The sequence below is a fragment of the Dioscorea cayenensis genome, chromosome 19 (genome assembly GCF_009730915.1).
Source record: "Dioscorea cayenensis subsp. rotundata cultivar TDr96_F1 chromosome 19, TDr96_F1_v2_PseudoChromosome.rev07_lg8_w22 25.fasta, whole genome shotgun sequence".
Taxonomy (NCBI): domain Eukaryota; kingdom Viridiplantae; phylum Streptophyta; class Magnoliopsida; order Dioscoreales; family Dioscoreaceae; genus Dioscorea; species Dioscorea cayenensis.
In genome coordinates, this window is record NC_052489.1 from 14,916,513 (window position 1) to 14,925,481 (window position 8,969).

At 44.7% G+C, this 8,969-nt stretch overlaps 1 non-coding gene across 1 annotated transcript; it reads left to right on the forward strand.

The window, feature by feature from the left end:
- The first annotated feature begins 8,513 nt into the window (after positions 1-8,513).
- On the forward strand, positions 8,514-8,620 carry LOC120250774. The gene has a single exon (XR_005533112.1). It is a non-coding gene; the product is annotated as a small nucleolar RNA R71 (small nucleolar RNA).
- The last annotated feature ends 349 nt before the right edge of the window (positions 8,621-8,969 follow it).

Genomic DNA, 8,969 nt, shown 5'->3' on the forward strand with positions numbered 1-8,969 from the left:
CACGCGCCCGTGTGGATTTTCCCACGCCCGCGTGGGCTGCAAGAATTTCCACGCGGGTGGACAGTAATTTTGCTACAGTACTATTACAGTGAAGTTGCTACAATAAGATTTCTACAGTACTTTTCACGAAACGCGGTCCAAACACTCTTCTCTTGAGGCCAAATGTCCGGGCACACCTCCTTGTGGTAGGCTATAAAACTTTTCTTCATCGACGTATCTTTGAGAGGTCTTGCAATCTTCACAAAGAGAAGGAATATGAAGATGTGGCTGCCTTTGTGCCCTTCCAAATAGTGAATTGACTTGAATCTTCTTGGAAGTTGGCACACATGTCCACGTTTTTGAACTTCTCTCGTGTCTTGGTCCTTGAATTGAACAAGAACTACCAACATTGTGTCTTTATAGCCTATCTTTGCTTCTTTTTTACTCTTCAAGGCATTCACAACCTATATGCATAAAAGAACACCAAATACACAATATGAGACATAAACCACAGTAAAAATGATGCTCAATGCATGTAAAACATATATAAAAATATGTCTACTCAAGCACTTATCATGTATCCTAGGTCAGACAAAGGGACCATTAGGACGAGTAAAGGACTCTCCACAAGACCATCGCCATGACTAATGAGGGGGTTTTCTATGGATGCTTTGTTTATATATTCAATTTCATTGATTGTATCTAGCTCCATGGAGAGCTAAACCCTTAGTGGGTACTTGGGTATTTGTGAACCCTAGGATGTATTCGTTTCATTGAACCTCTTTATTATGCTTTCAATCAATTGATGTTTATTGTGAGTTCCAATCTTGGAGACTTGATTGTATGAATACTCCTGACAAGATCCCCTTGTTTATATCGCGCAAGTGCACGGGCTTGTCGAAGTAATAATCCCGGGTGAACGGGGTCGAATCCACAGGGAGTAGGGAGTGAAAATACTTAATTTGATTCTTAGCTATGTGGAATATCAATAGTGATAAGTGTTAAATTGATTCAATTCTCAACAATAAAAACAACAAGTGAAAGAGCAAAAGTAAGAAGAGGGTAAGGCAATCGATAAAGAATGGGGTACTCGGGTAATGGTTCACCGAGGATGATCACTTCAAGTGCAAGAACTCTCTATTATGCTTCCTAATCAATGCAATGGTGAGTCGTGGAAATCCTTACATACATAGTCCCAAATCTAAGGTCAACTATGCCTAACTCTATACATGTCCCGGAGGAGAAATCGAACAATCTCAACACCTCGCACTCGCATAAAGTTGCAATGAGCTCTAGGGATTCCAAGTGATAAATCTCTTCCTAAATATAGACCTACCCCTTTGGTCCAGATGGAAGGTCCCTAGCCACAATTAAGCACTAGATACTAAGATCCTCTCAACGCTTCACTCCATTGCACGCGCAACTAGGCCCCAGCGGAGGTTCATCCCTTAGACCATTCACTCCATTATGGCTGCAAAGAACTCGAGGAACGGAGGTAGAATCTATGATGTCGGAGGGGAAAGGGGACGCTCCTGTACCTCTCGACTCACCCTCTCAACCCTCTCCAACCTAGCTTTGTCTAACGCTCGTGGTGTGTCACTCACTCACAAGGCTACCAACAAGAACTCTCAACCCTAGTGTCACTCTAGGGGAAATGTTCATACAATCAAGCATTCAAGGTTGGAGCTCACAATAAACATCAATTTATTGAAAGCATAATAAAGAAGTTCAATGAAACGAATACATCCTAGGGTTCACAATCATCCAAGTACCCACTAGGGGTTTAGCTCTCCATGGAGCTTAATACAATCAAAGAAACCGAATGTAAAAGCAATGAATCCATAAAGAAACCCCCTCGATGATCGTGGAGAGTCCTCTACTCGTCGTCCAAAGATTCCTTCGTCCGGTATAGGATACGCCTCGATCGAAGCTCCCCTACCAACCGTCTTCCTAATGGAATCACGATGTCGGAGCCGTAGAACTTCCCCAAAACCTTGGCCAATACCCCTCGAAACCCTAGCCAAAGTCCTCTCACAAGTTGGGGAAAAGATGGAGAAAATAATACCAAAATCGGGGCTGAAATCGGCTTTAAATAGGGCTGGAATCTGGCGACTGCACGGGCGTGTATGATGTCACACACCCCTGTGGAATTTCCACACGGGCGTGGATAATTTCCACACGCCCGTGTGGATTCTATGTTTCTCTGGTCTTTGAACAGTGTTGCTACAGTACTGCTACACTGCTCTGCTACAGTCTTTGACCCGATTAACTTCCCAATTCCATACTTTCATTGGGGTAACGCAAACAGGCACACATTCACGTCGTGAATCACTTGCTTCTTCAATGATGTACATGTTGGCGGGGCTCTTGTTCTTATATGCATAAGTCAGAATTCTCGAGCGTGACTGCCTTTGTGCCCCTCCAAATAGATGTGCTCACTCGAATGCGAGGAGGTTGGCACACACTCTAGCATCTCACACCTGACCTATGTCTTCGCGTTTGAACCTTAACAAGATCTCCTCCAAAATAGGTGCATTATGATCCACATTGGCCCATTTCCTTCATACTCGGCCTCACAACCCTACCTGCGTAAAAGTAACATAAAAACACACATATTAATGTAGAAAACTGAGGAAAGTAATGCTCTCAACATAAGGAATGAACGCTTCACATTCATATCGCACAAGCACTTATCAAACTCCCCCACACATAAGCTTTTGCTTATCCTCAAGCAAACATTAAAACATTCTGTGCATCCGTGAAGAAAATATTGAAAGTGCTTGGCCTTAGGTTGACCAAAGTATACAAAAGATAGCATTCTACATGTAAGGGAAATTTCAACACTAAATACGAAAAATCAATGCTCTAGCTAAAAACTTGAACCAAAAAGGATAACAAACCCGAATTTTGTGTAAGTGTGTGAACTCACTCAAAACACCCCAAGTTATACTCCTCAAAGTTCTAAGTGCAAGGGACTTATTTATCTACACAAGTGATAAAAATTTTAGAAGATGGTAGTAGCTTCACACATCCTCTAAGGTAGCCCTTTCCAAAGCGGCCGCTAAGATGGCTTTCACACTTTCGAGGTGGTAGCTCATTCTACCCGGGTGGTAGCTTTCACTCATCCTATGAGATAGCTCTTTCTCTCATTAGGGCATAACTAGTATCCGACTTGTGAGAGTAGCTTCATACGTCATAGGTGGTAGCTCTTTCCGCCCAACAATTCAAATAAATAATAAAACTATTTTGTTCCTTCTTTTCATTTTCATTTTCATTTTCATTTCTTTTTTTAATTTAGCACAAGAAAATAAACCTAACTAGTTCCTTTAACATCGAACATGAGTTTCCAATAGAGTTCAAAGAGTGAGTAGTGCACTAAGTGTAACTCAGGCAAAAATTCCTAAAAATTCAAGCAAGAACTAGAGCATGAAAACATTCAATGTTAACAATTTTCCTAAACTTAAGAATACAATCATTGCAACTAGGGTGAACCGCCATTGGGTATGTGAGCATATATCTATCAAAAACAAAAAACAATAGAAATGATGTGTGCACTATGAAACTCCCCCCACACTTAAGTTGTACATTGTCCTCAATGTACACATGCAAGCTCACTCATAATGTATATCAATGAAAAATATATGTGGAAGAAGCAATCAAAACAATACTCCCCTGACTCCTAGTGTTGCGTTTGATGGAGCTAATTCATTGGGAGTAGTGTTCCAACGGGTTGTGAAGCTCGCACGGCCAAGTGCCAAAGCACCTTGGCCGTGCCCATGACTAAGTCTCAATTTCCAAGAAGACAAGACCATCTGTACGCATACACGAGGGGGTTCAGTGAAGCTCAAGAAAAACAAAAATAACTCGAGTGTATAAAAGATGAAGCAATGAATACAATTCGATAATGCAAAATAACATAAAATCAGAAGGAAAGTCCTTTCTGAGTGAACAAGTCTAAAAATAAGAAAATAAGATAAAGTAAAATGCATGAAGGTAAAGAGGAAGAAGTCAAGTGTCGGTGCTGCGCTCAGGCTCCTGTGCTGCTGCTGCGGAAGTGGAAGCACATGGTGGGTCCTCTGGTGCTGGGGTCGAGGATGTATGTGCTGGAGGAACTGGGGATCTGAGTCTCAGGAGATATCGAAGGAAATCGAATCGGGCCACAAGATCTGTGTACTGAGTCGACTGCATAGCCCGGAGCTCCGGTATCTCAGTCCGAATCTCTCTAACCTCGGTCTCTAGCCTCTCAGTACGGTCATAGGCTCAAGCACCCAGTGCTATAGAAGATGGAGGAGTCTGCTGGATATCCTGTGCAGTGTTTCCGTCGCTCCTGGTGGTCTCAGCGGTAGCTGTAGTGAGAATGTAAGTCCCTGGCCCAAACCTCCATACCAACCCCATCATCCTGATCGTATCGAATGCAAGAGGAGTGGGTACAACTGTCCTCTCAGCTCCACGTAGAGCGTCACCCAAACCCATTCCCAAAATGAGTCTGGTGATATAAGGGCCAGCAAATAGTAGACTCACTCTCGTTGAATGACTCTGGTACTGCAAAACATCTGCTAAAATGCACCCTAAGTGAAGTGGTACATTGCAGGCCATGGAGTATAAGAAAAGCAGATCCAGCCTGGTCAAAGCGGCTGTGTTATCTGCTCGACCTGTCACGGATCTACTGATGACTGCGTGTACATATCTGTAACTGAACCGGGACAAGCTAGAGGCCTTCGACAATCCTGGTTCGTACTCCCCACGTCCACACAAAATTCTGTACGCATAATATGGGGTGACTGACACTGGAAAGTCTACTGGTAGTCGGCCATACTCCACAGTACCTGTATAAACGGCATCGTACAGGCCCGTCCTAATCGAAAACTCAATGATGCTCATGGAGAATGGATGTCTGAATGCCTGAAACTGTATCGCCTCTGTTGTGTCAACTCTCCCATGCAACAATCGAAACTCAAAGGATGCTAAAACCTCTAGCGTCAGTGCGTGGTAAGCTGGCTTACTAATCGTCAGCAGCCTCCTCCAGCTTCCTACTGCCAGTATCTCATCAATCTCATTTATCAACTTGTCACCCTGATGAATATCTTGAAGCACTTGTACATCCGCGAAGCAAGTCTGACCAAATCCAAGTGCTGAAAGTCTCTCGAAGCGAGCTTGATGCTCAGGTTTCGAGAATTCCACATGTATCGGTTCGGGCGAGGTGAGTCTGAGGCGCTTCACTTCGTTCTTCTTTGCGCGAGGTGCCATATCTGTAGTACAAAAGAAGAAAACAATCAGAAATCTCCAACACAATATACTGCAGAAATCCACACGGGCCTGTGGAAATTACCCACGCCCGTGTGGAACTACAGAGCATGAAATTTCCGCACGGGTGCACAACAAATCTTAACAATTCACTTTAAAACCACTTCTAAATGCTTACTACACATCTATCATGCATGAAAATTCGCATTTAATAGTATTCAATCCGTGAATAACCATAATTGGCGAAGAAAAGAGGATAAAAGGATTACCAAAAAGATGAATATGAAAATGTCTGAAATTTGGTAAAATTAGCGAAGAAAATTCCTCCAAATAGCGACGAAGTGTCGGAAAGATAATCGGGAACCGTTTTTCGGCGACTGGAGATGAAGAATGAGACGGATCACAAGGTTTTTAATGAGAAAATCGCGTCTCTTGGAATTCTGTGTATCCCCACGGGCGTGTGGAAATTACCCACGCCCGTGTGCCTCAGTTCGAGAGCGCCACAGGGCTGTACACACGTCCCTGTGCCTTCTCGGGAAAATGCTCCCTTGACTCTGACTGATCTCAAACGGGCGTGCGGAAAATACCCACGCCCGTGCGCCAGACCCACAGGGGAAGACTCACGCCGCTGTGGCTTCCCTGGTTATCCGAGAAAAATATCAAGTTGCCCGCACGCCCGTGCGGAATATCCACACGGGAGTGGGCATTCACATGCCTCAACTCACAGGGGCGGCAGCACGCCCCTATGTTTTCTCGGGATGGAGGGGGCAACCTGCAGAGTTTCGCACGGGCATGCAGAAATTACCCACGCCCGTGCGTGGTTCACAAGGTCGCCCACAGGGGCGAGTCCACACCCTTGTGTATTCTCGGGAAAATCTGCCCAACTCTGAAGGAAGGCACACGCCCGTGTGGAAATTACCCACGGGCGTGCGCCAGTCGCATGGTCATCCACAGGGGCAGCCGCACGCCCCTGTGCCCTCTCTGGATGAGTTTTCAGTACACATCCACGGGCGTGTGGAAATGCCACACGCCCGTGTGTTTTCTCTGGATGACTTAGAAAAACCTGCAGGCTCTTCAGAACTTGCCTGAACATGTTTACACACTCAGAGGCTGCCATATTGTGCAAGATATACCAGATAAAAACACAAAATAGAACTCAAACGACCAAACTTCGTCAATTCTCAACAAAAGATATATAAAGAATTCTTTTAGATACCCACAATAGGATCACAGCATAAGCATTCAAAAATTGAAACACCAACTCTTAACAATTTATTCATGCAAGCAAACTAAACTAAAAGGTACGAAAACAGTAAACACTTGGGTTGCCACCCAAGAAGCGCTTGTTTAACGTCACTAAGCTTGACGTATCTTTTCTTACCTCACAGGGGTTCATGAATGAAGGTTGCCCTCTTACCCATAACTTGAAAGCATGATGAGCAAAGTCTCTTGAGGGTAGAGGGTGTACTAGCGGGCTTCGGACCACCAAGCAATTATTCGTCCAACTCCCTTGGCTCATGTACGTCTCCAATAGTCTTGGGGCGTTTTCGGTGGCGTCTTTGAGCCCTCTTCATTTTTTGGGGCACCTTCTTTAAGATTCCCGGGGTAGATGTTTCCTCTCCAGTCGAACCAAGCATCAGTACTTCTTCATTGTTCTCCTCTTGGTCGAACAAACCTTCATACGGATCCGGGTTGAACATTTCCTGTATATATATTCATCAACAATTTCATCAGTAGTGTCTAGAAAATACAAAGTGTCATCAAAATCGAGAGAATGCCGCATGGCTTCAGCAAGGCGGTAAGTGAGCTTATGGTCTCCGACTCTGAATGTGAGCTCTCCGCCGTCCATGTCAATCAATGCTTCGGAAGTTCGCAAGAACGGTCTCCCAAGTATCAAGGGTACCTCTGCATCCTCATCGACATCTAGCACTACAAAGTCAACTGGAAAAATATACATGTCCACCTTGACAAGCACGTCTTCAATGATGCCTCTAGGATGTCGTACCGTTCGGTCCGCCAATTGTAAAGTTATCCGAGTAGGCCTAGGCTCACCCAAACCTAGCTTTTGGAAAAAAGTGTATGCCATGACATTGAAACTCGCTCCTGAATCCGCCAATGCCATTTCCTCACCTAAGTTGCCGATGTTACACGGGATAATGAAGCTTCCCGGGTCCTTCTTCTTGTTCGGCATGTTCTTTTGTAACACCGCCGAACATGAAGCATCAAGTATCACTGAAGCACTCTCCTCCAATTTCCTCTTGTTGGTCAATAGATCTTTAAGGAACTTCGCATACTTAGGCATTTTAGCCAAAGCCTCAACAAAAGGAATGTTGATGTGGAGTTGCTTGAACAAACTCAGGAACTTCTTATACTGTTCATCCCCTTGGTCATTCTTCAATCTAGAGGGATAAGGGATTCTTGGCGTGAAAGGTGGGGGTGCCACCTCTTTCTCCTTGCTTGCTCCCTTGTCAACCTCTATGACCTCGGGTGCGTGTTCTTTCGGCTTCTCACTCGGAAGCCTCCCTTCAACCTCACGACCGCTTCTCAAAGCGATCGCCTTCACATGTTCTCTCGGGTTGGTTTCCGTGTTGCTTGGTAAACTCCCATGTGGCCTTTCGGAAAGAGATTTCGCAATTTGCCACACTTGATTTTCAAGGTTGTGCAAGGAGGCGGTGTGATTGCGAAGTGTAGCCTCGACTTATTCAAATCTTTTATTTGCTGATTGAACAAATCTAGCCAAGTGCTTCTCCAAATCCGTCATTCAGGTTTCCAAACCTGAAATTCTGTTTTCCACTTGAGGGGCTTTGTTGTTGTTGTTGGAACCCCGATGGCCCCATGGTCTTCTGTAGTCCTTGATTACTCCATGAAAAGTTGGGATGATTCTTCCAACCTGAATTGTAGGTGTTGCTGTATGGATTCCCTTGAGGTCTCATTTCATTACCTACAAAGTTGACATTCTCAACTGAAGAAACATCACCAATGATGATTGGGCAATCGGAGGGAGCATGTCCTCCACCACAACTCTATTCGAAGCTATAAGATCTAGCTTCTTACTCAAACTCTCCACTTGGGCCGCCAATGAAGTTACCGCATCAATTTCATGGAGACCGGCCACCTTTTTCTTCTCCCTCGCGTTCCACTGGTAGCTATTTAACCCCATTTCCTCAATCAATTGACGAGCCTCGTCGGGGGTCTTGCTAGCTAAGGTACCTCCTGCCGCCGTATCCAAGAGTTATCTTGTACCTGCATTCAACCCATTGTAGAAGGTTTGAACAATCATCCACTCCTGAAATCCGTGTTGCGGACACTTGCGCAGGAGTTCCTTGAACCGTTCCCATGTCTCAAATAGAGACTCCAATTCCAATTGCATAAAGGATGAGATCTCATTCCTAAAGCTTGGCTGATTTTTCCGGGAGGGAAATAACGTGCTAGAAAAAGCTTCTACCATCTCCTCCCATGTAGTGATTGATGCCCCTAGGCAATGAGTGTAGCCAACTGCTTTGCTTTTTTTCCTTTTAAGGAAAATGGGAAGGCTCTCAATTTGATGGCATCATCCGTCACACCATTGATCTTCAGCATGTCACACACCTCGAGGAAGCTCTCTATGTGACTGTTTGGATCCTCATCGGGCAAACCATTGAATTGTGCGGACTGCTGCAGCATATGGATGAATGCCGACTTTAGCTTGAAATTCTGAGCTGTAATTGGGGGACGCACAATACTTGATTGTGTCCCCAATACTGAAG